The sequence below is a fragment of the Ambystoma mexicanum genome, chromosome 6p (genome assembly GCF_040938575.1).
Source record: "Ambystoma mexicanum isolate Mex_15411 chromosome 6p, UKY_AmexF1_1, whole genome shotgun sequence".
Classification (NCBI taxonomy): domain Eukaryota; kingdom Metazoa; phylum Chordata; class Amphibia; order Caudata; family Ambystomatidae; genus Ambystoma; species Ambystoma mexicanum.
This window is the reverse complement of record NC_090935.1, coordinates 348,196,672-348,223,248: the sequence shown is the minus strand read 5'-3', so window position 1 is coordinate 348,223,248 and position 26,577 is coordinate 348,196,672. Positions and strand designations below refer to the sequence as shown.

The 26,577-nt window shown below is 44.0% G+C and overlaps 1 protein-coding gene across 3 annotated transcripts in view; it reads left to right on the top strand.

Moving 5' to 3' along the window:
• Positions 1 to 26,577, top strand: part of PRLR (prolactin receptor) — an 850,394-nt gene that overhangs the window by 53,853 nt on the left and 769,964 nt on the right. The window contains exon 2 of one of the 3 annotated variants that reach the window (XM_069627117.1): positions 835 to 945. The exons of the other annotated variants lie outside the window; for them this stretch is intronic. The gene's annotated coding sequence lies outside the window, so the exon portion shown is untranslated. The remainder of the gene's footprint in view (positions 1 to 834; positions 946 to 26,577) is intronic. 3 annotated transcript variants of the gene reach the window in all.

The following is a 26,577-nucleotide window of genomic DNA, read 5'->3' as shown; positions in this document are numbered from 1 at the left end:
TAGATCAATAATTGAGTTTGTTCCCAACATCCAGGTGATCTGGCTATTTCCATCACATCAGGGCAATTCATTATCTTCATTTCTTCAATGATCACGTTGTCCTGTCCTGCAGCAGGATACGCAAGCATCTTCGTCTTCCATCCAGGCTCCTTCTCTATTTGTATGGTTTTGATGTAGTCATCCTGGGATGGAAACGTCCATTTTGATCTCCATCGCAAAGCTGCCCAACTTGCTTGGAATTGTCCTCATGTAATAAATGTTGTAAGAGGACTGAGGCACTTTGCATCATGCCCTAGAACCTCTTTTGCAATTCAAGTCCTTACTGTATTCATGGCATAGGGGATGAGAGAGCAGACGTAACAATCCTCCTTAGATGCTTTTTCCCCCATTTTTTTCATGTTTTGATACCACATGTTATTTCCCAGGTGAGCTGTGTTATCCAGATAGGTATTTATCCCTTCATTATATTCCTCTGAATCTTTTTTGTGTCTCCCAATATACTTATAGAAATCAAAAAGACTGTCTTATTTGTTTTCACGGTAGGGTGAACCATAAAAACTCTTTTTTCAGCAGAAGTACTGAGATGAGAGACACTGTGAAATATGAGGACCAAAAAGAGGAGAACAACTATGCAAATATATATCATGCATAAAAATCAGGGCATCCATTTCTCGTGCCATCCTACTACTTGCTGAACTTGTTCATTCTCTATAACCGTGCCATTTCCTTCATTAATCATTTCAAATACAATCATCAAGTTTTTTTATATTTGCAACTGTAAAATGTGTTCAATTATAGCAATAAGAAGTCTTCTTATCATTGGACCGTTTTTAGGATCCTTCAAGAAAATGTGAATATTAACGTCTCTTCTAACAAGAGCAGGGAAAGACTGAAGTATGAACACAAAGACAGCAAGCAGAAGCCGATGAATGTCACTTGTGGCAGGTACCATATGTTTTTATCACTTCAAAACAAATGTTCTGCACAAAATGAATCTGGATACTGATCTCATTTCCAATTTCGGATCAAGAACTGACGTTTAATCATAACTCTGATGTATTATTCTCTGCCCCAATGTATTTCTTAAAGTTTATTTCAAAATTCCTGGAATTCTCTGCAAGTCTTTGCACTCTCTGCTAAAATATATATGTAAGGAGTGTTTATTGAATTCCAGTCCAAATAAAGTATTCGTTAATCACTTGTTTTATCATCCTTCTTCTTGGTCATCGTTCGGGTCTGTACACGCGGAAATTCTTCTTCTTGTCTTGCTTCTGGATCGGTAACAATGGGAGGGAAGGTCTTTCCTTACAACCAAGCTCTTCTTCCGTGTATTTTAATAGCAGAAGGGAACACTTCCTCAACAATAAAAGGGACATGTAAACGTGGCTCATGCCACTTCCTGGTAAAACTGTTAATCAACACTAGCTCCCCAGCATATAACGTAGGTGCTGGTAATAGTTCACTTGGATTGGTTGCAGAATTATCTTCTTCAGTGTTTCTAGACCGACCGCCTTGATGCTTGACTTGATTTGAAATGAAAGAAATACTAGAGGTCATACATGTCAAATAATCATGAATCTCATCACCTAAAGTTTTAGCTACACTCTGGGCATCGCTCCTAATCCTAGACAGAGGTGTAATGGGCGTTCTCATTGGATGCCCTGTCACTAGTTTGTGCGGGGTGAAGTGGTGGTCCGAACCTGGCTGATTCCGAAGGGCACGTAAGGCCAGGGGTAGGCAATAGAGCCATCCCTTTTTCAGACTCAATTTGATCTTGGCAATCCTTTCTTTGCAGTGGACGTTGAGTCCCTCACATATCCTGATCGCTTGCAGGTGATACACAGAAGAAAACGTGTGTTTTATGCTTAATCAAAGCCCTATTTGTTCAAATAACTCATTAACAAAATGTGGTCCATTATCGGATCTCAATACTTCACACACACCCCACCTCGGAAATGCTTTGTGCACTAAAAACCTCACTGTGGAAGTGGCATCTGTGTGTGTACACGGACCTGCTTCGATCCACCTAAAAAAGGGACACACCACCACTAATAGATACCTATATCCATTACATGTCTGCAGCATGTAAATGTTGAAAAGGACCACTCGTTCGAGGTATTACTCCTCTAATTGTTCTCAGTTTAGGCCCAGCAGCAAACCTTTGACACACAATGCATTTCACCATAAATAGTGCAACATGTTCCAACATATTAGGAATTAACCAGTCTTCTACAATACTAGCAGTAAGACTTTCTCTAGTTACATGCACAGGGCAATGTAGCTGTTCAAGCAGGACTTTTAATAAAGTTACTGGCATCACTGGCTTTCCAGTGCTGTCCTGTCACCATAATGCTTCCGTGTGGGATAAAGAACACGCCCTTCATTTCCACAGTTCTTGCTCTTCCTGTGGTGCACTTCCCTGAATGTCTTTAATTTGGTTATTGACAATTTATTAAACCCCTCTTGTACTAACATAGTTGTAAATGAGTTTGCTTTAATGCTCTCATTATCAAAACTCAAAATGTATGGAGAATATACATCCCTTTTGGCTTCTAAGTCTGCGGCTTCATTACCGCAAGAAATAAAAGCTGTTCACTTAGTATGCGCTGTGCATTTAACAACCGCTATGGATACTGGGAGTTGTAGTGCCTTAATGAGTCTCTCCAATAAGGACCCATGTTGCACTGGAGTGCCGTCTGCGTGGAGATAGGCCCTCCTCTTCCAACGTGCCAACCCTGCGTGTATGGTTGATGTCACATAGGCAGAGTCACTGTACACCATCACTTCCTTCCCTTCATGGTTCTCAAGTGCGACAATAAGCGCTACTAATGCTGCTGCTTGCACTGAAAAGTGAGACGGTAGTCTTTCGCTTACTACTACTTCAAATTCACCTTTTAATCTGTGTCTTACTACCATGGCGCCTGAATGCCTTTCCCCACTAGTCTGATCAATTTTCAAAGAACCATCAATAAACAGAATCTACCCTCCCGCTAAAGCATTCTCCTTTACACAGGGTATGTCATCATAAAAGTCAACATAAATAGCACAGTCATGCACATGATCACCTTCTTCTACGGGTTCAGCTATGAACGTAGCAGGGTTCACTATTTTATATCTTACAATTTTAATCGCTGTTTTAGAAATCATTACCTCATAAACTGAAGCTCTTTGGTATGTCAATGTGCCTTTGGGTTTCTCTAGAATAGCAAATAGAGCATGCCCCACGCAAAGAGTCATAGAGCAGCCCATGACAATATGTGTGGACTTCTCAATTGCAAACGCGGCGGCTGCCAAAGATTGTTCGCAAGAGAAGTGTCCTCTCATAACTGCATATAGAAACCTACTGTGATATGCCAAAGGTGGGTGCTCCAATGTGGTTCTATGTTTAAGCACTGCTCTCATTACTGACCCATCTGTGTGTGAGAACAAATACAACTCCTCAGCATAATTGGGAATCCCTAAAACTGGGGCTGTACAAATAGCTTTTTTCAATTCTTCAAATCCTTCCTCCATTTCTGCAGTCCATTCTAGCTTTGTTTTACCAACTTGTGCTTTCTTTAATGCTTGCAGAATTGACCTTGTGTACGTATTATATAATCAAACACCCATGCTCTAACATAATTGCACAGACCCAGAAACTGTTGCATTTGTCTCACTGTGTTTGGTTTTGATGTTTTCATGATTGCCTCAGCTCTCTAAGGTGTCACTTTCGTTCCTTCATGCAAAATCAACTGACCTTTTTATAACACCTCTTCTTGACAATACTGTAATTTCTCCTTGTCTACCTTATATCCCTTGTCTGCTAGAATAGTCATTAATCGAATAGAGTCATGTCTGCACTACAAATCAATATGTCATCTACGTACTCTGTCACTGCCGTTTCAAGATCGATATTGCCTAGATCCATCTGTAGGACTCTGTTAAAGATCGACGGGGATTCACAGTACCCTTGAGGTAGCCTACTATGTTTTAGTCTTTTTTGGCAAAATGTAAATGAAGTCAAGTCCTGGGAATCCTTATGCAACGGGATCGAGAAAAACTATTTTTCAAATAGATCACCATGAAGTATCGAGTTTCTACGGGGACACTGCACAATATTGTCACCGGATTGGGAACTAAAGGAAACTCAGCATCTACAATTGGGTTAAGAGTTCTCATATCCTGAATAAATCTCCACAACCCCGCTTTAGATTTCTTAATCGGATACACTGTGGTATTGCACAATGATTCTGATTACACCAGAATCCCCTGATTCATCAGTGCTGAAATAGTCTGAAATATACCTTCATCAGCCTCTCGAGACATGGGGTACTGTTTTGCATGAGGTAAAATTGCTCCTGGCTTAAGCTTTATTTTGACCTCCCCTATCCCTTTCAATAAACCTACATCATAAGGGCCTGTAGTCCATAAGGCACTCTGCACCTCTTTAAGGTCCCCCTGAAAGAATGCTGGTCGCTGCTACATTATCGCCATTCTTTATGGAACTTCCCTTTTCTCTATCCTTAGTCAGTACGTAATGCTCATGAAGAAAACTACTTCATCATCATTTCGGTCCTCCCTGAACATATCGTCATCAGTTATGTCAGTCAATCTATACCCTTCCTCAAGAGCTATCACTGTTCTCCACGGTCTACCCTCATCGTCTACTCTTTCGAGCATTGCCATTTCTTTTTGTACTATAGTTGCTTCTAACTCTATAGGAATAGTCTGTCCACCTTCCTCATCCATGGGTATTTGTGGTCTGAATAGAAACTCATCAGGTATTCTCAAAATCTTTCCCACCGGACCAGGTAGCCACGTCAATAAAATGCTTACTCCATATAAAAAAATTCTCTGGATCTACACAGATGCCCCGCAGAGCCACTTGCACTGTGAAAGCTGGTATGAACTCTCCCTCATTTAACTAGTGTATTCCTGGAGTGGAGTACACTATTCCTTGATCAGTGATTAAAATCGGCATGTTAAGATTCATCATTAAATCTCTTCCTAAAATATTAACCAGTGCCTGTCGTGAGTATAACAGAGGAACGGACATGTCGCATTCTCCTATGTAGACCAGTAATTTATCAATAAAAGGAACTCGACTCGTAGCTCCAGAGAACCCTTGAACATTCCTGGCAATACCTGACATTGGATATTTTCCCTCTCGTATCCACAAATGAGTTGCTCCAGTGTCTACAAGAAAAAAAAAAGATTTGCCTCCTATCGTCACATCGGCCCTTGGTTCCTTTTGGTGGTCTGGTGTCACAGATACTATTGAACACATCAAGTCACCCTGTGAGCTGTCCTATTGTGGCTACAAGCTCATCCCCGTCCCTGTGAAAGGATGTCCTCCTACCACAGTGACACCTCCTATTCTGGGTGTGACTGCCCTTGTGGTGGATTCATTTGCACTCGCTCTTGCTGCTGTACCTGCTGTACTTGCAGCGCTTGTGTCTGATACACTGTGTGATCTTGGGCAATCCCTTCCCTTGTATGTGTGCTATATGTTGGAGGATAAGCTGTCCCCTCTCTTGAAAATTGGCCATTCTGTACATTCCCTTGGCTACCACATACCTGTGCAATGTGCCCTGTCATCCCATAAGTCCATCATACCGGGCTGATTGCCTGACAAGTCCCCCTTGGTTATATCCTCCCTGGGTGCTCTGATTCTCATTCTGTGTATTCTGAAACCAACCTTGATTATTTTGGAATCCTCCTCTTCCTCTTTAGCCCATACCTCTGCCTCGTGGCAAGAACCCGTATCCACCTTGATCCATCAGGGACTTATCATTCGCCTGTGATGTACCCATTGGTTCCTGCATTCCCAATCCTTCTCCACTTGTCAATACCGCCCCTTCCATGGCAAATTTAGACAATATTTTCTGTAACTTGGCTTCCTCGATTATCCTAGTCTCATCTTTCTTCTTATTTTTCTATTGCAATAGCCGACAGTGATGCACTATCATCAGCTGTATCTCAGCCCACGGTTTTGCTTCCATTCCCACTTGTTTTTTCATCTGCCTCTGCAATGGCTCAGGCAACACCTGGCATTAAATGTGGTAAAATAATGTCACTGTTTTTCTCACGGCTCGCGAGTTTCAAGTTGCCACTTCTCTTGAATGTCCTGAATGTAAGCAATAGGGTCTTAATCTTCCTTCATCTTATGTGTCATAATTGCACCCATATCTGATGTATCGGGGTACTGTACCGTGAGAGCCCTCCAAATATCTCCTTTACAATTATTAAACAGCGCTCCATCATGTGCTGTGTTTTGGGCTGTCACACTTGAATATCCTGATCTTCCCCATATGTCATCAGCTCTTTCCCCAAGAATAGCTGCCAGAAGACCTTTTATGTCCCCTATGGCCAGCGTGTTTCCTCCTGTCATTTTTTTAAACACTTTATTTTTCATTTTAAAAGTAATACAATGCAGACACATTCATGACATATATGGATTACACTTCTAACTTAAATATCCATTTCCCAGCACCTCAAGTCAAACTCGGGAGCTTACACCTTAAATTATCCTTGTCCATCTGCGGCCATGGAATATACTGTGGTCTTGCTCCCCCTTTTTCCAATAAGGGAAACTGTGTAAACCCCAACCCACTGTCAGCTCCCATCGTTAGCTTATCCATGGCAGGGACAATCGTCCTTAACCATCTTCTTTACGGTAGCGACCCTAACCTGCTCGCATATGGCGGCGATTTTCCCTTCTCACTATACGATCGTCCTAGGGGACGCTCTGGATATGCTGTGGGATCTGGCGTCCTATCCTTAGGTTGTTGTAGATCCGACCATCTTACTTCTTTATTCATTTGCAGGCTTCCTTCGGGGGCGCAATCGCTTCCTCCTTCTACCCCAAGACAGGATTCTCTTTCCTCATCAGACATGTCTTGTCCCCAATTAGTGTGACTATCATCCCAATCACCATTAGGGCGGCGATTCTCCCTTCTCACTATACTCCCTACGAATAAGACTCTTATCAAGACCCCGCTGTCTCCTTCTTCGATCTATTTCTTCATCTAGTTCTCCTCACTTTCTCGCATCCCATCTAATTCTTTCTTCCTCTTGCCTTCGTTTTTCTCTCCTTAAACCTTCCCTTCCATCTTCTTCTTCCCTTCATCCCTGTATTCTTTTGTCCCTTAATTTCTGAACTTTCTCCTCTTCTCTCTTCCTTTCTCTTCTATCCCTGTCTTCTATCACTCTCTGTCTATTGTCATATTTTCTTTGTTCTTCTGCCGATTCTTTTTTTTTCTCTTGCTCCTCCTGATACATCTGTTCTCGTCACTCGCGGTTCTTCCTTTTCTGTTTGTCTTCTTTCAATCTCTACTCTCGTTCTTTATCTCTTCTTTCTTGTTCGTTCTTATCTTCTCTTTGCCTCACTTCCTCAATGCTTTTCCCATCTATTCTAAGTAATATCTGTCCACCTATCCATTTGTTCTGCACGAACGCTATCTTGTCAGCTTTATCCTTCTCTCCTTTCCATCTGTTAATCTTCCTTTCTATTGCTGTCTACACATTCGAATGTTCAATCTTCTCTTCTTTGTCTTGTATGATCTTACAGATCTCTTATTCTCCTCTGGACTATCATCGCTGCTATAAGCGGGAGGTTTATATATTGGATTACTATCCCCCGTCGCCACTTTCAACTATTTCAACTCTTTTAATGGATATAACCCTATTTCATCTCCACTAGCGCCTTTTACTTCAGGCGAGGTAAGGGGAGCTGAAGGCTCAACACCTTCCTCCTTACACTGGCTAAGCATCCACTCCTCAGGTAGCAGATCCTCTCTATCTTCCTGATATATTTTCCAGAGCTCTAGAATCGCTAATCTTTTCTCTAATTTCTTCCCCATGTACGCACTGTGCAAGTATGTTGTCACCGCTTTTGAAAATGATCCCCCTTGTGGCCACGGGATGAACATTTTATCTTCCGTGACTTTCTTGCATTTCGCACTTTACTGTTTGAGCTTATGCATGTACTTTGGTAATGCCTTGCATAAGTACATAAGAGGAGTGTCTCCCATGATGACAAGTCTCAATTGACCCAGCCATCCCCACCAACTATTGGCCCATCACCACAGTACAATTCCTCCTGAAAACATGGACAGAGTGGCCTATCTACAAATCCAGTCCTTCTTAGAACGCCATCCTATCCTGGAGGACCAGCAATCATACTTTCTCCCCAAGCACAGGACTGAAACAGCCCTACTAGACCTAAAAAACTGCTCGATCAAGCAAACGACCAGGGCACACTCTCCTTGCTCCTGCTTCTGGACCGCTCTGCGGCGTTAGACCTCGTTGACCACAAGATCCTTTGTCATTCCCTCACATCCTCAGCTTACTTCTCCATAGAAGCCACCAGCTGGAACGCCTTATTCCTAGCTGATCGATCGTCACAAGTGTTTGCTGGTGAAGCCTTGGCCACACCAACACCCACAGCTTGCAGAGTAACGCATGGCTCTTGTGCCTCGCCGACCCTATACAATGTAAACACAGAGCCCCTGTTCAACCCCCTTGATGCCCTGGGTATCTTGTACACAATCTACGCGGACCACACCCAAATTCTCATCCTCCTCACTGGTGACTACCCCAAATACACCCTCAAAACCAACTCTATCTACAAATCTATCCAATCCTGGATGGCCACACACAGTCTCAGCCTGAACGATGACAAAACATAACTTTACCTCTTTCATCATTGACGGCCATAACATTGCTGTCGCTTCCATCAAAACTCTTGGCGTCTACCTCGACTCCTCCTTGACTATGTCCCATCAGGTCGACTACATTGCATCAACCTCTGCATATGCCACCAAGCTCATCAATTCCAGCAAACCCATTCTTACCACATCAAACCATCTCGAAGTTGCTAGGACTCCTGTTGGGTCAAAAATAGACTATTGTAACTCCCTACTCTGTGGCTTTTCTGAAAAAAACCTACACAAACTCCAAACAATCCAAAACAATACGCTCAGGGCCACACTTGACTTGGGCAAACGGGACCATATCTGCGAGGCCAGGAAAGCTGCCCACTGGTTACTAGTCACGGATATAATCAACTTCAAAATTCTATCCCTCACTCATTGTTGCCTATGGAGCGACGCCCCTCGTTACCTAGCAGAGAAAATAACCCAAACCTAATCTTCAAGACCTACCAGATCTCATTATACTCACTGCCTTACCACACCCAGGTTCAAACGGTCTAGAGCAGGTGGAGCCAGCTTCCCTATCCACGCTCCTACACTCTGGAACAAGCTACCCACCTATCTTCGAAACAAACTGTCCTACATTGCATTCAGAAAACATCTTAAGACCCACATTTGCAACTGACACTTTCCCCTAGCCCCCACACCCTAGCCATCTCGCTGGTTCTAGCTCCTAGATGCCCAAGGGCTTTGTGCGCTGTTATAAATAAATAAATAAATACATAAATAAATAAATAAATGCCCCTGGCATGTAAGAGCAGAAGCATCATCTAAGAAGTAAGCCAGTAAGATAGTTCAGCAGGTTGAGTGCTCGCTGCTGCGATCTATGTGTGATCTGCAGGTCGCAGGTTTGAATTCTGGCAAGGCCAACTCAGCCTTTCATCCTTCCGAGGTCGATAAATGAGTAACAACTTTGGTTGGGATGATTAATGTATGTAAAATATGTTCTATGTACAGCGCTTTGGCGTAATCACTATATAAAGTACAAATCCAAGTGGGGACACAAAGGGATATAACAACAGTGGAGGCACGCATAGGATCAAAGTACAGTAGGAGCGCATGTAGTACTTATAATTTTTAGCAAACACATGGAATCTAGAAGCAGTGCGAGAACACTTGGCATCCAAAAACAGCCAGCAGATCACCCATTGAAATCTAAGAACAGTGGAGAACATAGGGATTCATCGACTCTGGGTGATTAAGTGGAATCTACGAACTATGGAATCCCAAATGGGATGTGTAACAATTCAACACTAACCTGTCTCGTGCAGCAATTAACAAGGCAAATAGGGAGTCCCTGAAGCCCCTAACACCCCCTTGCCCCCCTTCAAAAGGAAAGAAAGGGTTGTGCGAGGGATCCCAGGGAAACCCTCCTGGGGGATAAAACCCTGCTGGAATGGATGTGGAGCCGGATGGATCAAGTCGTCCTCTGGATGTAGCTCTTCAAGATGAAAGGACTCACAGGTTCTTGCCACGGAATCCCGATGAAGTCTGGATTCTGAAAAAACAACCAGGGAATTAGCAAAGGAACAGAAATACTAAGGGAATCAAATGTAGATGGTTCGGAATGTACCTAGCGTGTCGGGAAGGGGAGCCTAACAAAGCTTCTTGAAGATCGTGAACAACGGATGTAGATGGCAGGACAGAAAAGCAAGGCTGCGAGGAAGAACAGGAGAAAAAGGGTAAGTACAGGAAAGGATTTGGGTAAACATGCACCCTAGCTGCAAACTCACGTAGGGTCTGGAGAGAGAAGCGATGCACAGAGCTTTGGATCTGCTGTGCCATATCCGGAATCCCTGGAACAACATGATGACGTCAGAGGACGTCTGACATTCAAACGTGAAAACAGTGCACCGCGTCTCAGGGGATGAGGAGCCATGTTGGAAGAAGGGAAAATAGAAAGCGCTCGCATCCTCCAGCGTTGCCAAAGAGAACGGCGGCGCCGGCGAGCCGTGACAGGATGTTAGAACTGCTGGAGTGAACATAGGATCTAAAAGCAGTGGAACCATTTTTGGCATTTAAAAACTGTGAGAACACCCAAGAAATCCAATAGCATAGAGAGAACATCGCTGGTCCCATTGTACTTACAGTACTTAGAGACAGTATGGGGAACACATAGGATCCAAATACAATGAGAGAACACCTGCATCTCAGAATGGTGGAAGAGCACCTAAGAACTAAAATTAATGTGAGAATCCCTGGGATCCAAGAACAGTGGGTGCACCCCTAAGTGTAGAAAACAATTGACGAGTCTTGGAATCTAAGAAGGGTTGGGGAAACACATGGGATCTACCAGCAATTGGAACACACCTGAGACCTAACAAGAAAGGGCAAACGCTTGAGATTTAGGAACAGTGGGGGGCACACCTGGCACCTGAGAATAGTGGGAGAACACCTGACATAGAGGAAGAACACTGTAAGAACACCTGGGTTTGACATAGTGATGAAGTCAGTACATATTAATTAAAGGGACCTGGACTGGAAAATACACTTTTCAAGTATGGAACAATGCAGCAAAAAGGTTCCAGCAGAATAGCAGCAAACCTTCACAGCGATAAAGGAAGTTCAAGATAGGTCAAGTCAAATAAATGCACAATGATAGAATACATCACCAGTTCTACTGAAAGAATGTGGCAAAAGGGAAAAACAACTGGCTTCTACGAAAAATAGATAATCTCAGCAGGCGGAAATGGGAGTGGTAAACGGAGGGAAGGCCAAATGGATTGAAAATGAGGAAAAATGTAGAAACAAAAATGTAGAAATATGGGCATGTACATTATAGATACAGTAGGGTGCGCAAGGGGCATGCTGAGATGCCGGAATGGCAAAGAGGAAAATGTGTTGCGGGTTAGCAGGCAAAGCAACATCACTCACTATATGCGTCTGTGCAGTATTCACAACAGTACGCATGGATGTATGCTCATGATTTTATTTCTGAAAAGCCAATACCATAAGTGTGAATACATGCAATAAAGAAGTTGCATACCCCTAGCTGCACCACTGAAAACAGAGCCACTGGGTCAAGTAGGTCTCAGGCGCGCTTTATAACTCAGATAACCATAGCCAATATAAAGCATCACAGAGTGAAGAGATGAGAGGCCAAGTAATTAGTCTATAACCGTGTGAAGGGTGTTAAGAGTTTGTAGTGATTCTCAACTGTTGTAAGGTTTTCTTACCCTCTGCAGAGGTTCTGTGTTTGTACTGAGACTCAACAGGCACATGGCTTTCTCCAACCTCTCTTCACAGCTTCACAGTTGGTAGTAAGACAAAGTAGTCTCAAGGCTCTCTTCACATGTTCAAGGTGTGTAGTGAGACTCAATGCTATCCAGAGTTTCATCATTCTCTTTACAGCTTCAGGATAGGTGTGAGACTCGGCAGTGTTGAGGCTCGGATCAGATTGTTTACATCGTAAGAGGAGGAGGGAGACTGCAGGATCCAGGCTGTCTCCAGCCTCTTCACGGGTCCAGGGTTCACAGTGAGAACCTCAGCAACGCGAAGGCTCTTTTTCCCTTCTTCATAAGTTCAGAGCAGGTGTGAGACTCAGCAGTCGCTATGTTCTTTTAGTCATTTGACAGCTTCAGGGTAGGTGTGGAACTGAGCAGCATCCAGGCTCTCATCGGCATGAAAGCTTCAGGGTAAGTGTGAGATACATAAATGTTCATGCTTTACTAAGCCTCTTTACAGATTTAGAACCGGTGTAAGACTCAGCTGTCAAGAGGCTGTCATGTTATGTGCTGTGTGCCTGGCCGTGTCTGAAAGGTGGCATAGTGTGACCCTGCCATGGTGTTGCCAGACCTTCGTCTGTCTAAAGGAAGGACAGGTTTATGGAGTAGGTGATGTGTAAGAGAAATTGGACAAAAGAATGACCAAAATCAGAGAGGAAAAACAGTTGGGATGAGTCTGAGGGGAGGTGGTTGTCAAAGTAGGGAGGGGTGTTTCTCAAATGTGAGAAGTTATTGGTAACCACTTCACATCTTCACAGTGCTTTCTTTTTATGGCACACATTTTCTGAAAATATGGGTACAGAGCCATGCCCTTTGTAATATTGTTTTTCAGTAACACATTAAAAAATATATTTGCAAGATCGATAGTAGTAAAGTTTTTTAAGCTGCAAGGAGAAAACGGAAATCCTCCTCAAAGCGAAGCAGACTCAAGAAATTCTGTTCCAAGGGGTTAAACTGAAGATATTCCAGGATCTATCAAATTTCACACTAAGTAGAAGAGCATGCAAGCCCCTCACCACGTGGCTAACTGAAAAAGCGGTGCGATACAGATGTGGATACCCCTTCGACCTCACCTTCGAATGGAAAGGAGAGAAATACTGAGTTGTCACCCCAGTCAAAGCCAGTTGTCGAGGGGCCAAGAGACAGACAGACCGCCCCAATGGCGAAAGAGAGCCAAAGCAGGTAGAAAGTATGCCAAACTAAGCCCAGAGTCACCTGCAAAGCCCCCATGAAGACACAAAAGTCGCAAAAGAGCTCCCCCACTAAGGTTGTGTCCTAAGCCCTAGGCCCTCAACTCCAGGAGGGCGTCTCAACCCAGGGAACCTAGGTCAGGCACAATAACCACGGTTCAGTTAATATTGTTACCCAAGTTCACTGTTATGGGGGGCAAATGATTAAGCAAAACCAGCTGGGGCAGACAGAGAGGATGGGGGAATGGGCAGCCACAGGACGGGGTAAAAGGTGAAGGCTATCAAAGGGCATCTAGTGTAGCACGACTCAGAACAGCTATACTAAAGGTTGGCACTCTCAATGTTAAAGGGCTCAATTCACCAACCAAGAGATCGCTAAAAACAAGAGAATTCAAAAGAGCAGACCTAGACGTCCTCTTTATACAGGAAACAAGACTTAAAGCAAGGGAAGAAAGAGCGCTGAGGGGAAGAGGTGTGAGGCAAATATTCTGGGCATTCGGAGAACAGAAAAAAGGGGGAGTGGGGATGATCCTAAACAAGTGGATAAGATTGGATAACCCAATAGTGGAATCGTCAATGGAAGGCAGACATCTAATTGTGCAGGGTGAATGGGAAGCCTTGCAAATCATTCTGGGTGCAATCTAAACACCCAACCAATGACAGGGGGTGTTCAACGAGACTGCCCTAGCCACCATAAGGGGACACAGTGAGGGACTGGTGGTATAGGGGGGACCTCAACACCTGGGCAGATCCCCAAATGGACAGGCAGCAAACAAGGGTGAAGACCAAAAGCATCCCCAGGGAGGAAACCAGCAGGTTTGTGTTCACCCTCGAGAGGGAAGGGCTGGTGGATGTTTGGAGATCTTGCAATCCGGATAGAAGGGGTTATACATTCAAATCTGAGGTCCATGATACTTATACAAGGATCGACTACGTGTTGGTCAATGAAGAAAATAGATCCAGGATCCATGATAGTGCAATCCGCCCAGGAGCTTGGTCGGACCACGACATGGTCACAGCTCCCTAGAAATAGAGGGAATAAGCCGCTAAAACGAAAGGTGGTGATGTAATGACTCACTCTGGAGGGACAAACTTTATGCCCATGAACTAAGAACAGCTATAGAGGAATACTTCCAGCTTAACAATAATGTGGAAGTGGCTACCTGCATGGTATGGGAAGCGGGAAAGGCGGTATGGAGGGGTCACCTCATGAGAGAAGGGGCTAGGCGAAAAAGTGAGCGCAAGCTATTGTAGGAGAAACTGAGGGGTGAGATCACAGCCCTTAAGGGGAAATTACATGCCCAAGGCACTTACCGTGCAGAACATCTGACAATTCTCAAAGGGAAAAGGGAAGAACTGAAAGCATTGGGGAAGGGAGAAGTAATAAGGCAGTTGAAATTCCTAAAACAAAAATGTTATGAAAAAGGGGATAAGGCGGACAAAATGTTAGTTTATAGACTTCGAACACAAAGGGCAGAAAGATGGGTTGAAGCAATACAAACAGAAGAGGGGTGATGCACGCGATCGGCAGAAGAAATAGCGAGCCAAATTGCTAAATATTATGAAAACCTCTATCCTTGTGAGGGGGTCCGTGGGTAAGGCGAATTGAAAAACTACATTGAAGAGGCAGGGCTAACACATCTCAAGGATACATAACAAACCTCTTTAGACTGAGAAATAACATCACAGTACAAGCGGCCATAAAAAGACTCCCCCGGGAGGAGCCCCAGGAGAGGACGCTATAGCATGGGGTTCTACAAACAATTTGCAGAAATCTTATCCCCTCCACCTAGCCGATCTGTTTAACCACATAAGAACATCGGGCTGAGCACCCTCTTCATTCTCAGCTGCTCACATACTCCCCTCCCCAAGGCAGGAAGGGCCCCCACATGCTGCAAGTCATACCGACCAATTTCCCTTTTGAATGCGGACGCCAAAGTATACACAAGAGTACTAGCCACGTGCTTGGAGGACATCATGCCCTGCTTGGTCCATCCGGATCAAGTAGGCTTCATAAAAGACAGACAGGGGGCAGATGCTATGCGGAAGACCTTGGATATTATGGAGCACACCAGAGGATCCAATGGAAAAAATGCGCTTCTCAGCATGGACTCAGAAAAAGCTTTTGATAGGGTGGAATGGGACTTCCTATGGGCTGTGCTGAGGAACACCGACAAATCCACGCTCTTTCTTTACAAGGCCCCCCAGTCAGGTGGCTGCACCACCTCAGCTGCAGGGGGTATACCGACCACGTACCAAAGCCTAAGGTATCTGGGAATAAACATCACAAGAGCAACATAGAAGCTATATGAGGCGAACCTACCACCTCTGCTAAATGAAATAGTCAAGGACCTGGAGAGGTGGGCAACACTAACAATATCGTGGCTAGGCCGATTGAATGCCATAAAAATGGTAGTACCAAATGCTCCCAATCACCGTCCCAAGATCCCACTTCACAGAAATAAAGGGGATGCTACATAAATTCTTGTGGCAAAGGAAAAGCAGCGCATAGCCTACAGAGCCTTGACCCAACCAAAGGAAAAAGGAGGGGCAGGTCTCCCAGACATGTATGCATACTATCGAGCAACCCAGCTCAAGGCAATAGTTCCACATTTGAGAGGAGATAAACAAAAACAATGGGTGGCAATAGAGAACCATTGTATCAGGCCAGTGATGTTAGGAGAATGGCTATGGGCCACAAGGAAGTCCTTCCCCAACAGCGTTATTGAGCACTTTGCAATGGGATCACTCCTATGGCTATGGTGGAACAAGGGTGAAATGAAAGGACTCACGACATGGCCCTTCCCCATGAGCTGCATATGGGCACCCTTGATCCGGAATGGCATCAGAGACCCGCTACGTTTCCAGCGATGGTATGAGGCAGGCCTCGAAAGAATAGGCCAGATAATAAAACCGAATTGGTGCATAACAATACAAGAACTGGAGTCCGGCCTGAATATTGGGCCCCTAGACATGTTTAAATTCATGTAACTGAAGAGAACATTGACGGCTGCCAAATGGAAGGAAAAGCTCAAGAGAGATCTCACCCCCAATTTAAGTGAATCAGTCCTTACCAAAGGCCTAATCTCAAGGTTACACAAGACTCTCCTGGCAGATCAGCGCATAAAACGTCAATCTCAGCACAATACAAACTGCACGGAATCAAGCTGCTGCATAGGTGGCAGTATGACCCCAAGAGACTCTCTAAAATGTTTGCCCAAACGAGCCCTATGTGCTGGAGAGGATGCAAAGCCCAGGCTGACTATTGGCATATGTGGTGGGCGTGCCCAAAATCACAAGCATACTGGAAAGAGCTCCTGGCCTGGATCAGAAAGATCGAGGGAATTCCTCAAGAGCAAGACCCCAGGCTGGTTCTGTTTGGACTAGAGCAACAAGACGATCATTGGAAACGAGTTCCGCACATCACACATTTCCTTTTATTAGCGGCCAGGGCTTGCATCACCATAAGCTGGAAATGGAAAGATCTACCTACCGAAGCAACATTGGCCCGGAAAGCCAAAGACCTATATGAGATGGAAGACATTACTGGACTCCTACATCAATTCTCACTGAGTAGCAAAATGGAATAGGCCCCCTTCCTCGAGGCCTATAAATGACACGATCAAAGTCCCACCAGCCCTAACTCTAAAGTTGTGAAACTGAACTGCCCACAGATCTGATACCCGCTTACCATTTGAACCCAAGGGGTAAATCGTCTACTCATGTTAAAGTATTTTTATTTTCTATGTGTGACTCTCATTATAAATGTTTAATTTTAATAAAAACAAATTAAAAAAAAATAAATATATATATATATATATATATATATATATATATATATATATATATATATATATATATATATATATGAAATTGAAAGGTAAACACAGACCGCAAGGTCGAGTTCCTTTTGAAGTTGCACTCCCTTTTGGTAAACGAAATCCATCAATGTTCAGCAACAAATGCACGCCGAAAAATAAATCACTGCATTGCCAAAAGTTTGTTTTTTTAAAAAGTTATACATTTTAATTCAAAAAGTAATATGCAGTAGAAAAACGGCTTCCCAGTAGCAGAGAGAAGGCTACCTGACGCGTTTCGCCACACTCCTGTGGCTTGTTCACAGTAGCTCCACCCTGTTGTGGGAGCTCTTTTGACCCGTGGCATACCTCATGAACATAGAAAAGGTGACTAACAAAGATGACGTTTTTACATTCGGCCATCTTGTAGTCTGCATATAGACAATGTTGCTCAAGGCCTGACAAATTATAGATTTTTAGATTTTTCCAGATAGTCCCTGTATAGATATACATTCCATATTAGTTTCAAAAATAATTCGGAAAAACTTGTTAAGGTGTAATACAGCTAGTCAGATTCGAGCATTCAAAATTAAATAAGCATTGTAGTGACGTTGTTAATAGGACATATGCAGGTATGGTATGGTATTTCAAGCTCTTTTACAAAAAGCTACTGGTGTGGCATTATGTAGGTTCATATGCATAAAAGACAATTTATGATTAAAGTGCGAGTGCATAGCAGCTTTTTAGTATTAAAGTGCTAGTGCATAGTGCAATCTTTTAGCAGCATACTTCGATGACCAGACATTGTCTTGTAACCATCAATTAATATATATATGAGGTTGCTTTGTACCTCGGTATAAAGCTGTCAGAGTGCACGCCAGAAAATAGACCCGCGTAGAAATTCCACATTGGACCCAGAGTTTCAAGAAGACCAACAAAGCTCCAAGCATCCAAAATATTCTTTAATCAATTTGATGCCATGGACAGAAGAAAAGTGGACGAAAATGATGCGTTTTGCAGCAAAGCTGACCGCTTGATCACGTTTAAGGTACAGAAACAAAAGAAGGACATTTAAACCTTGCGCGCTCTCTATGGTGAGCATGGATAGAGTAACGTGCACAATTGTAAGCATGCATTTGCACAAAATCCGCCATGTTTAAACATGTAGTGAACCCAAGTGGGGCGTGTGAAATACACTAAAATGCATGAAAACACATTTGTTAAAAACACCAAATGGACTAATAGTGTTTCTCTTTTCTCCACATATAGAACATACACAATAAACATTATTATGTTCACAATTTGCAAATGCAACACATTTTTTGTTAGTTTCATGCTGGAATTTCCACTTGTTGAGTCTGCTCTTGATATAGAGCTAGTCATTAACCATGTCATTTAATTCGGACATTATAAACTATGTCCGCATTAGTTTATACATCAGACACGTGTATGAACTGTATAGTGAGTGCACAAACAAATGGCCAGTTAATTTTAAAACAAGTGTTTCTCGTAAACCAGGTTACTTGGCAAGGTGAAAATTGTTGTTCCTAAAATTCAAATGCAGATTTCAAAGAACAATATCACAACGTAATATGTGTGGGTTATTGGAGTACTTGTCCAAACCATTACTTGTGATCTAGGCATTACCTATTTAAAGTGCAAATGCCTTTAGACTGCCTGTGTAATAAAGCCGAAGCCAGTCTGTTGCTAATAAAGTGCTCAGTGCATAAAGAAGCAGCTTTATGGATATACCACGTATAGAAATGCGTAAAGTGCAAGTGCCTATGTGCACAATTGCAATAGCTTACCCAGATGGGTAAAGTGCAAATAGCAATATAGCAGCTGATAAGGTATCCTTTATGAAGGTATATAAGGTGCTTAGTGCATGCAGTACCTATGTATTTAATCGAAAAAATATATATATATTTGCAGGGAAAACGAGCCTCTTTATATAAAAGTGGTTTTACCAAAAATGTTCACAAAAAGAAAGTTGCCCGGTAAGAAAGACTCATTATCAAGTTCTTATTCCATAAATAAGTGGAATTGTGTCAGAGGCGGCTGATAACGTGACTCTAGGAACGGAAGTGCGGCTTGACACGGCCTTTGGTCCTTTCCTCTGGTGTCAGTGAGACGAGAATCATTACGGGCGAAAGGCAACTCCTGCGCCTTGGACCCAGAGCTGGGTGTCAGGTGCTGTGCTAAATGGCTGTGGGAAGGAGAGTCCAGATCGTGACAGACTGGTAAGCCGGTAAGGTGACCCACTGTGCTGACTCTGGTGTACCACAGGTAGGCTTCCTGGCTGCAGTGTGGCTTGACGTTTCTGTTATGGGTCCATTCCACTAGGCTGCAGCTGCAGGCACAAAGGGACGCAGAAACTATGTGATACAAGAGAGACACAGACAACTCTCTGAACTGACCTCGCAGCTGCCCCCTCAGGCTATTGTCCATAGAAGCTGCACAGTGGTTCTAAAAAGCCCATGGAGCTTCAATAAAAAAAGCCTGGAAAAGTGCAGTAACTAAGCGAGTGGGGGAGACCCTTGCGCTGTGTCCCGAGTTTCTGACCTGTACTGGACTGTATTGAACTAGCGCTGTGGGAAGTAGTGGTAAAGGTAGTGGGGGGTTACATGCCTCCCGGTGACTCTCAGTGAGTGCATGCTGCACCCTGAGTAAACGAGGAGACATTAATAACCCCCCCACATGTTTTTAACGGTGGTGGTATAATACGAAAAACTGACCCAGCGCATAACAAGCTTTCTATTCTTAGCCAGGCCAGTGACCGAAGACTTGGTGCCTTTGAGCCGGCCTTGGTCAAAGCTTATTCAATAATATTGCACTCTCTAGGTCTTACTTCCCCCTGCGACTCCCTGCCGCCTCCCTGCTTCAGGCATGACGAAACACAACTTCCAGCGCAGATCGGGCCTGCGGAGTGCGGTTAAGAAGGGGGCAAAACGCACAGGGAGCATGGTGTGCACTGCGGGGGATTTATTAGACACACCCTTGATTAAGAAGAACAGAAAAGGAGATTTACCGCCCAGGCTGGAGAAGCCCCCTTCCTCCAACCTACGCTAATGGGCTTTTTCAAAGTTGTAAGTAATCGCAGGATATCCCTTCCATCCACTTGCCTTGCTTTGGATTTACACAGGGGGAATTCCACCAGTGCCCTGCAGAATACACAGGCATGAAGTGAAGAGAGCTCGGTCTCCTATATAACAATATCTGAATCTGCGACCAGAATGACGGAAGAGTTCAACAAACATGTCTTAAACCCCATATGCAACAATGGTTCACTCCTATAGCTGTGCCAAACGCTGAAACGTAACTCCTTGGGCCTTTACGCAGCTTTTATAAATAATGATCCTAAGGCAAACCTGTCCAGTGGCCCTAACTTAACTGCTTTGGCATGCCACTCAGATTTAGAGGAGGATGAATGTTCAACCGAGGCCAGTGTGCTATAGCCCCTGAGAGAAGAAATGCAAGCAGGGATGAAAGCAGTGATCCAACGACTTGACATAATAACAACTAAAATTGTCAATTTACAGACTTGTGCTCGGACATGGCTGCTGACCAATTACAATTGAAGTCTATAACGGGCAACACTGCTGGCATTATCCTTCATTCTCACTCTGTGCAATGCTGCCCAGCAAAAGACGAGATTTTGGATACTGGTACTGTACCCGACTTAAGGGCCGTATCTGACTTAAGGGGCATCCAGAGCACCAACCCTAAACTCACCCTGCGATTGTTACCCGGGGAGCCTGGTATAAGGGCTAGATGTTTGCTTATTGACACTAATGCCAGTTGTCTAGACACTCACTTAACCTGCCCGGATTCCTTGAACATTGTGGCCCATGATGGAGACGATGCGCTAGAAGCGCTATGTAAAGAAATATCCACGATGGTCAGTGGAACTGCCATCAGCCCTGGCACACCTCCTCGGGTGGATTGTAAGAAACCTATGCACGTTCCTAGTAAACAGGTATCCCTTTCAAACAAGATTACTACAAGATGTACAGAAGCCCCAGAAAGGGCTCCTTCAGGGGTTTTACGGGGGCAAAAACGGGTCAGTAAGATCCAAGATGATGGATCTCTTCGCCAAGTAATACTACGTGGCCCATTCAATACATGGGCCTACCCAAAACATGCTCCCCAGCATACCCCATTGAGGTTGGCCCTCCGAATTGAGCAACCTACCCTGTTCCCTAACAATGGCTTAGCCAACCAAAGGAGAAGGGCGGTAGATGATCGTATTGCTTTAAATCACCTGCCATAGAGGACTAATTACGGTGCAAAAAACACTGGCTTAAACCATGATTGCCTCCATCAGCAAACAGTAAGCAAGGGGCACTGAGGATTGGAAAAAGAGGTCTCTGATTGTACCAACGAGGGGCCGTTCAATACCCCAGATATATATGTGCCCCTTGACTCCCAATGGGTGGACTATCCCCGAGCTGAGAGATCCGTATTGGGAACTATTGGAAAACTGGAGGAACTGTATCCAACTGCCTTCAGCCAATTTTTTAACTGATCCACCTTGCTGCATATCTGGAGGAGTGTCCCCTGCCTTTCAGTGATTACCAGCAGAGAGTCCCAAATTGAACTCCCAACTTGGGACAGTCAGACAAATTGGGCTTTGGTTAACTTGGTATCCCTTGTGACAGTCTCTTTATTATGCATGGGCTATGATTGCCTTCGGGGTATGGGGTACAACCTGACATTATGTTATGGTTGTTATCCTCACATGATTAAAGACCCTCAGGTATTACTGCTAAAGAGATTAGAGGGTTTGGCTAGGAACTATGGGGCTCCCCCGGGGCCCCAGGCTATCCCACCCAATAATCAACGATTGGGAAACAAGCAGCCCTGCTGCCCCCCCCCCTGCCAAGTAGATAGGGCGGAATAGAGGAGCATAAGGGAGAGAGGGGTGGGCCGGTCCTTATCGTATGATGACCTGGCCTCCCCAGGGACCTACTGGTCAACTGACCTCTGAAGGTGCGCTGTGGCAAGTTGGAATACCAGGGGGAACTGGCATCTAATGGTTAAAGATGGGCCTGCCCCCATAGTGGAGAATATGATATCTTCCTATTACAGGAAGCTTGGTTGTAGGCTTCTATGTATTTCGAGGAGTTTTGTGTTTAACAAACTAAGTCCAATCAGGGCTCTAGGGGAAGACCATTTGGGGGTCTGGTAATAGTTGTTACCCAAGCACTTACATCGCGACAAATAGCCCTTTCATCTGTAAGTAATGTATTCATCTGGAGGTAAGCTGGGTGAGTGAGGGATTGGGAGTAAAAATGCTAATAGTTAATGTGTACATGCTCCAATACTACCAGCTAGAACAAAACCTTTGACCTACTGGGTGAGATTCTGGCCGATTGGGCTGGTACCAGTGATAATGGGTTGATTTTAATAGGAGGGGATTTTAATACTCACTGTATAGATGCACAAGAGTCCCCCCCCCATATTAATGTTGCCAAAGAAGGTCTAATGCTGCAGAGTAAGGGTAACAATAAAGGTGACCAATGGGTACAGTTTTTGGGTAACTGGGGGTAACTCTGTTGAATGGTAGAGCAAGGGGTGATGTACCAGGCCAATACACCTGGAGCACAGATAAGAGCAGAGCAACGCTAGACTCTTTCTTAGAAAATAATGCTGCTCTGCTCAAAACAAAAGAACTAAAAACTATACCGAACAGTTTTAGTGACCATGTTATATTGGCCCTAAGCTTGGAATGCCATTAACCTGATGACCCTACCCAAGTCCTTAGGGGAGCTATACCAAACCATGCGGGAAATCGCATTTGATGGACAGCAAGGAATGTACACAATGCCAACCAACTATTCACACATATCCTTTGCAGGGACTTTGGTGATCTCGCTCAGTGGAAAGGAAACTAAATAGGAGACTGGCTAAGATCATGAACACTAACTACTGGGGAGGTACAAGGTGGAGATTTGGCTGTGTTTGATACACATAAATTTGACTTAGCCATTTGGGATGCAAAAATATCTATGAGGAGTAAATGAGGACAATTAGGGGGTCAGGTAGTTGCACTTTTGTTAAGAGTTGGCTGAAAAGGACAATCAAGTTGGAGTATAAGCAATGGCTTAAGCGGTGGCGATTTTCTAATAAGAATACCCACTGGCAACATATGATCGGGGCTCTATGAAACAGAAATGCTGCTAAAATATGGCAGATTCTGTCCGCAGTTAAGGGTGAAAGAATGAAGACTATCTTGAACCCCATTCAAGAAGAAGAGTGGCTGGGGAGTCCCAAAATTGATTGGGTGGAACCTCGGCCAGGCAGATGCCCTTTAATAATAACTACTGAAACTATTGAGGGGATTCAAATGGGCCTAAAGAGCTCTATGGCCTGGGCCCTAATCGGCTGGCTAAGATAGTCTTAAAGCAAGACCCGGTGGGTTTGGCTAGATTCCTAAAAATCCTATTTACCAGGTTATGCTCTGATCAGAATGCTCTGGATTCATGGTGCCAGTCTATACTCTTACCAATCTATAAGGGATGAGACAGACTATCGCCAGGTAATTATAGATTACTGTCCCTCTTGGACGTTACCGGTAAGAATTTTTCCACGTTGGTTTTAAGAAAGCTACAGTCATGGGCAGACGAAAATGGCATTCATTTCACACAAACTGGTTTTCGCCCAGGTAGCTCTACTACCCACAATTTGTGAACCATGGATAAACTAGCCCGAGACTCTGCATCTAAAGGCGGCTCTCCTCTGTACGTTATCTTTGTTGATTTCTGCATGGCCTTTGATGGCGTTAGTCAGACTAAGCTATGGGCTAAACTGGAATGGTGGGGCTGCCTGAGGTAGTTACTTGATATTTTGATAAATCTGCACCCAAACACGACAGGCCAGGAAGGACTGGATAATAGGGGCACTATGTCCTCCTCATTTCCCCTTAATAGGGGTGTACCCTGGCATGTCTGTTGTACAATTTATACTAGGCGGACCTACCCACACGCTTTAATAATGTGGCGGGGTGCTGCCCAAGAACTAGAGGGGTGCCAATTCCTAGCCTTTTGTATGCTGACGACTTGGCCATTTTTAAGCATACTTTCAGTGGCATAAAAGACATGTTTGAAACTCTGGTTGTGTATGCTACTGAAAATTTGGTGGTTAATATGACCAAGACAATGATTATGTTGGTCTCGGCCTCAAAGATAAACCGCCCTGTTCTAGATACCAGCTTGGGCAACTTACCATATGTTAATAAGTACCCATATTTGGGGCTTGACATGAGCCCAAGTCGGTCTTATATACATATTATAGAATCCAAGACAGTAAAAGGCCATGGGATGACAAGTCTGATAGACACATTCGCCCGCTATACGGCAGACTACTCATTGGAGAGCATATTGGCCCTATATCACCAAGGTTTTTATCCAATGATATTATATGGCTTGGAGCCCCTTCAAATGACCAACCTGAGCTGGTTAGACAGAGTTGATGGTTACTTTTGGAGGCGGGACCTAAACCTCTCAAACACAGTACCAGTAGAATATCTGCGACTGGAGCTGGGTTGGTCTCCTTGAGGGGCCAACTGTTACTTAGACAAGCAGCGCTCCATCTGAAAGCAAATTCACATCCTAAATGTAAATTACTGGCACTTGTGGGATCAGACATGGGGTGTGAATGGAAACGTGGAGGGGGAGTTTTTGCCCGTTTGATTTACCAGCTGTATGAGAGTCTTGTCGGGATCCCTGACTTTAAGCGGCGTACTAATTATGTCATTCTAAAAGCATTGTTTAAAAGAAAGCTGGAAGGTTGGGACTGGTCTAACAATTATACTCAATTATCAACTCTGAGAACATATCAACATGTGTCCAGTGTGTCCTATAGCTCAGACTGCGTACCAGCCAACTTCCTGTAATGGTCTGCCAGGGGGCTAGGTTACAAATAGCCCTGGATCAATACATTTGACATACATGTAAACTGACAGGCTGTTGTGAGACACCCAAACATGTGTTTACAGACTCTAGCCTCCTGGGAACTATCTATATGACTATACTCTGGGGCTATGTCTACAGCTATGACTCAATTAAAAGTGAGGCATTCTGGACTTATTGTCTAAACTCGGAAGCGCTCCATATTTCGCTATATTGGCTTTTGCGTAGCATTAAAAAATGACTCCTAGTAACGAACCGCTGAATTTATACTACTCCAATTGTCTATGCCCCCATGACTAATGTTGTAGCCCTGTGCTGCTAAGACTCTCTGTACTAAAATAGGGATATTATCCTCGATTAGTGCCTTGGTTGTGCGCTCATGCCCTATAAAGAATTTAAACTCTATGTGATTTGTGTGTAAGTCTATGTGAACTATGAAAATCATGAAATTATAAAACGAGAGAATTGTAGGAAATGTTAGGAAATCTTAGGAATGTTAGGTAACCATAGACATTTGTGTCCTTATGAAATTCATTGCTTGATGAAGTTGAAGTTGATAGAAGTTATATTTATTTTGTGAATTTTATTTTATACATTTTATGATCTGCCTATGAGTAATGATTAATGAATGAATATGTGATTTCAAATTTGAAATATAATATCAAATTGAGCTGAACTATATGTAAACCAGTGGAACTGCCTTGTAGCGAAGCCAGTACTAGATCAGTGAAAGCGAGGGGAGTGCTCATTTCACTAGTGCAAAGACAGAGCTGGTATTACAGCAGGCAGACAAGCCGGCAGGCATTATGGCCCTGGAAGTGCTAAAGTGGCCCCCTGTGCCTGAACCTTTTCCAGTTCTGCATGTTCTCTGGCGTCAGAGTACATTGCTGTAGACTTTCGAAGGTCAGTGGGTGTGGCAATAAGGGAAGGCATGATAGGTCAGGAGCCGAAGAGGCGTGCTTTGTTGTAAGGGAATCGCAATGCTCATGCAAACCACATCACACGGAGATGGTAATGGATCTTCAGGCAAGTAGAACCGGTATTGCCTACAAATATTACAGCAACAACCCTGTTAACACACCCGCCCACTCACAGCCTTGTATTCAGTGCTGGAAATGTAAATCATCAAATGTGGGATCCCACCAGCCGCAGGGGCTTGGGGGAGGAGCTTGTAGGGTGGTTGGGGTGAGGAGGGGGATGCGGATGGGCAGTTTTTTTTAGGAGCATGTGCTTGCGGGGAGTTGTAAGTTAAAGTGCGAGAGAACTCACAAGATTTTTCTTAACACACCCCGCCCCCATTAATAAACTTTTACATTTCAGAGGATTAATTAATACATTATTCAAGAAAAAGGAGTTTCCTGTAATGTTGCCAGTATACTAGAAAAGGTGCACATCTTTTAAATGTGCAAAGCTGTTTTCTGCAGTGTGCAGTCCTGACAGGAATATTAACAAACGGCCTGTCCAGAAGTTCCGGTAGTCCAATGGTTAAGTCACACGACTTTGGACCTGCTGATCCGAGCTCGAATCCAGGTCTCGGGGATACTTTACAGTAATGGGCACGAATAGTGGGAGACATTGGTTCAATGGCCAGCGTTGCTTGTATTCGAAAACATGCTACAAATTGAAAATCTCCCTAAATCGGCAACATCACGCCCAGGTAAAGGCAGAATAAATGCATGTGTTTATTGGAAACTGGAGTAATTACACAAAGTTCGCTAGCTCTGTGCAGGGCCTACTGAGCAGCCACAACAAGTGAAGTGCTA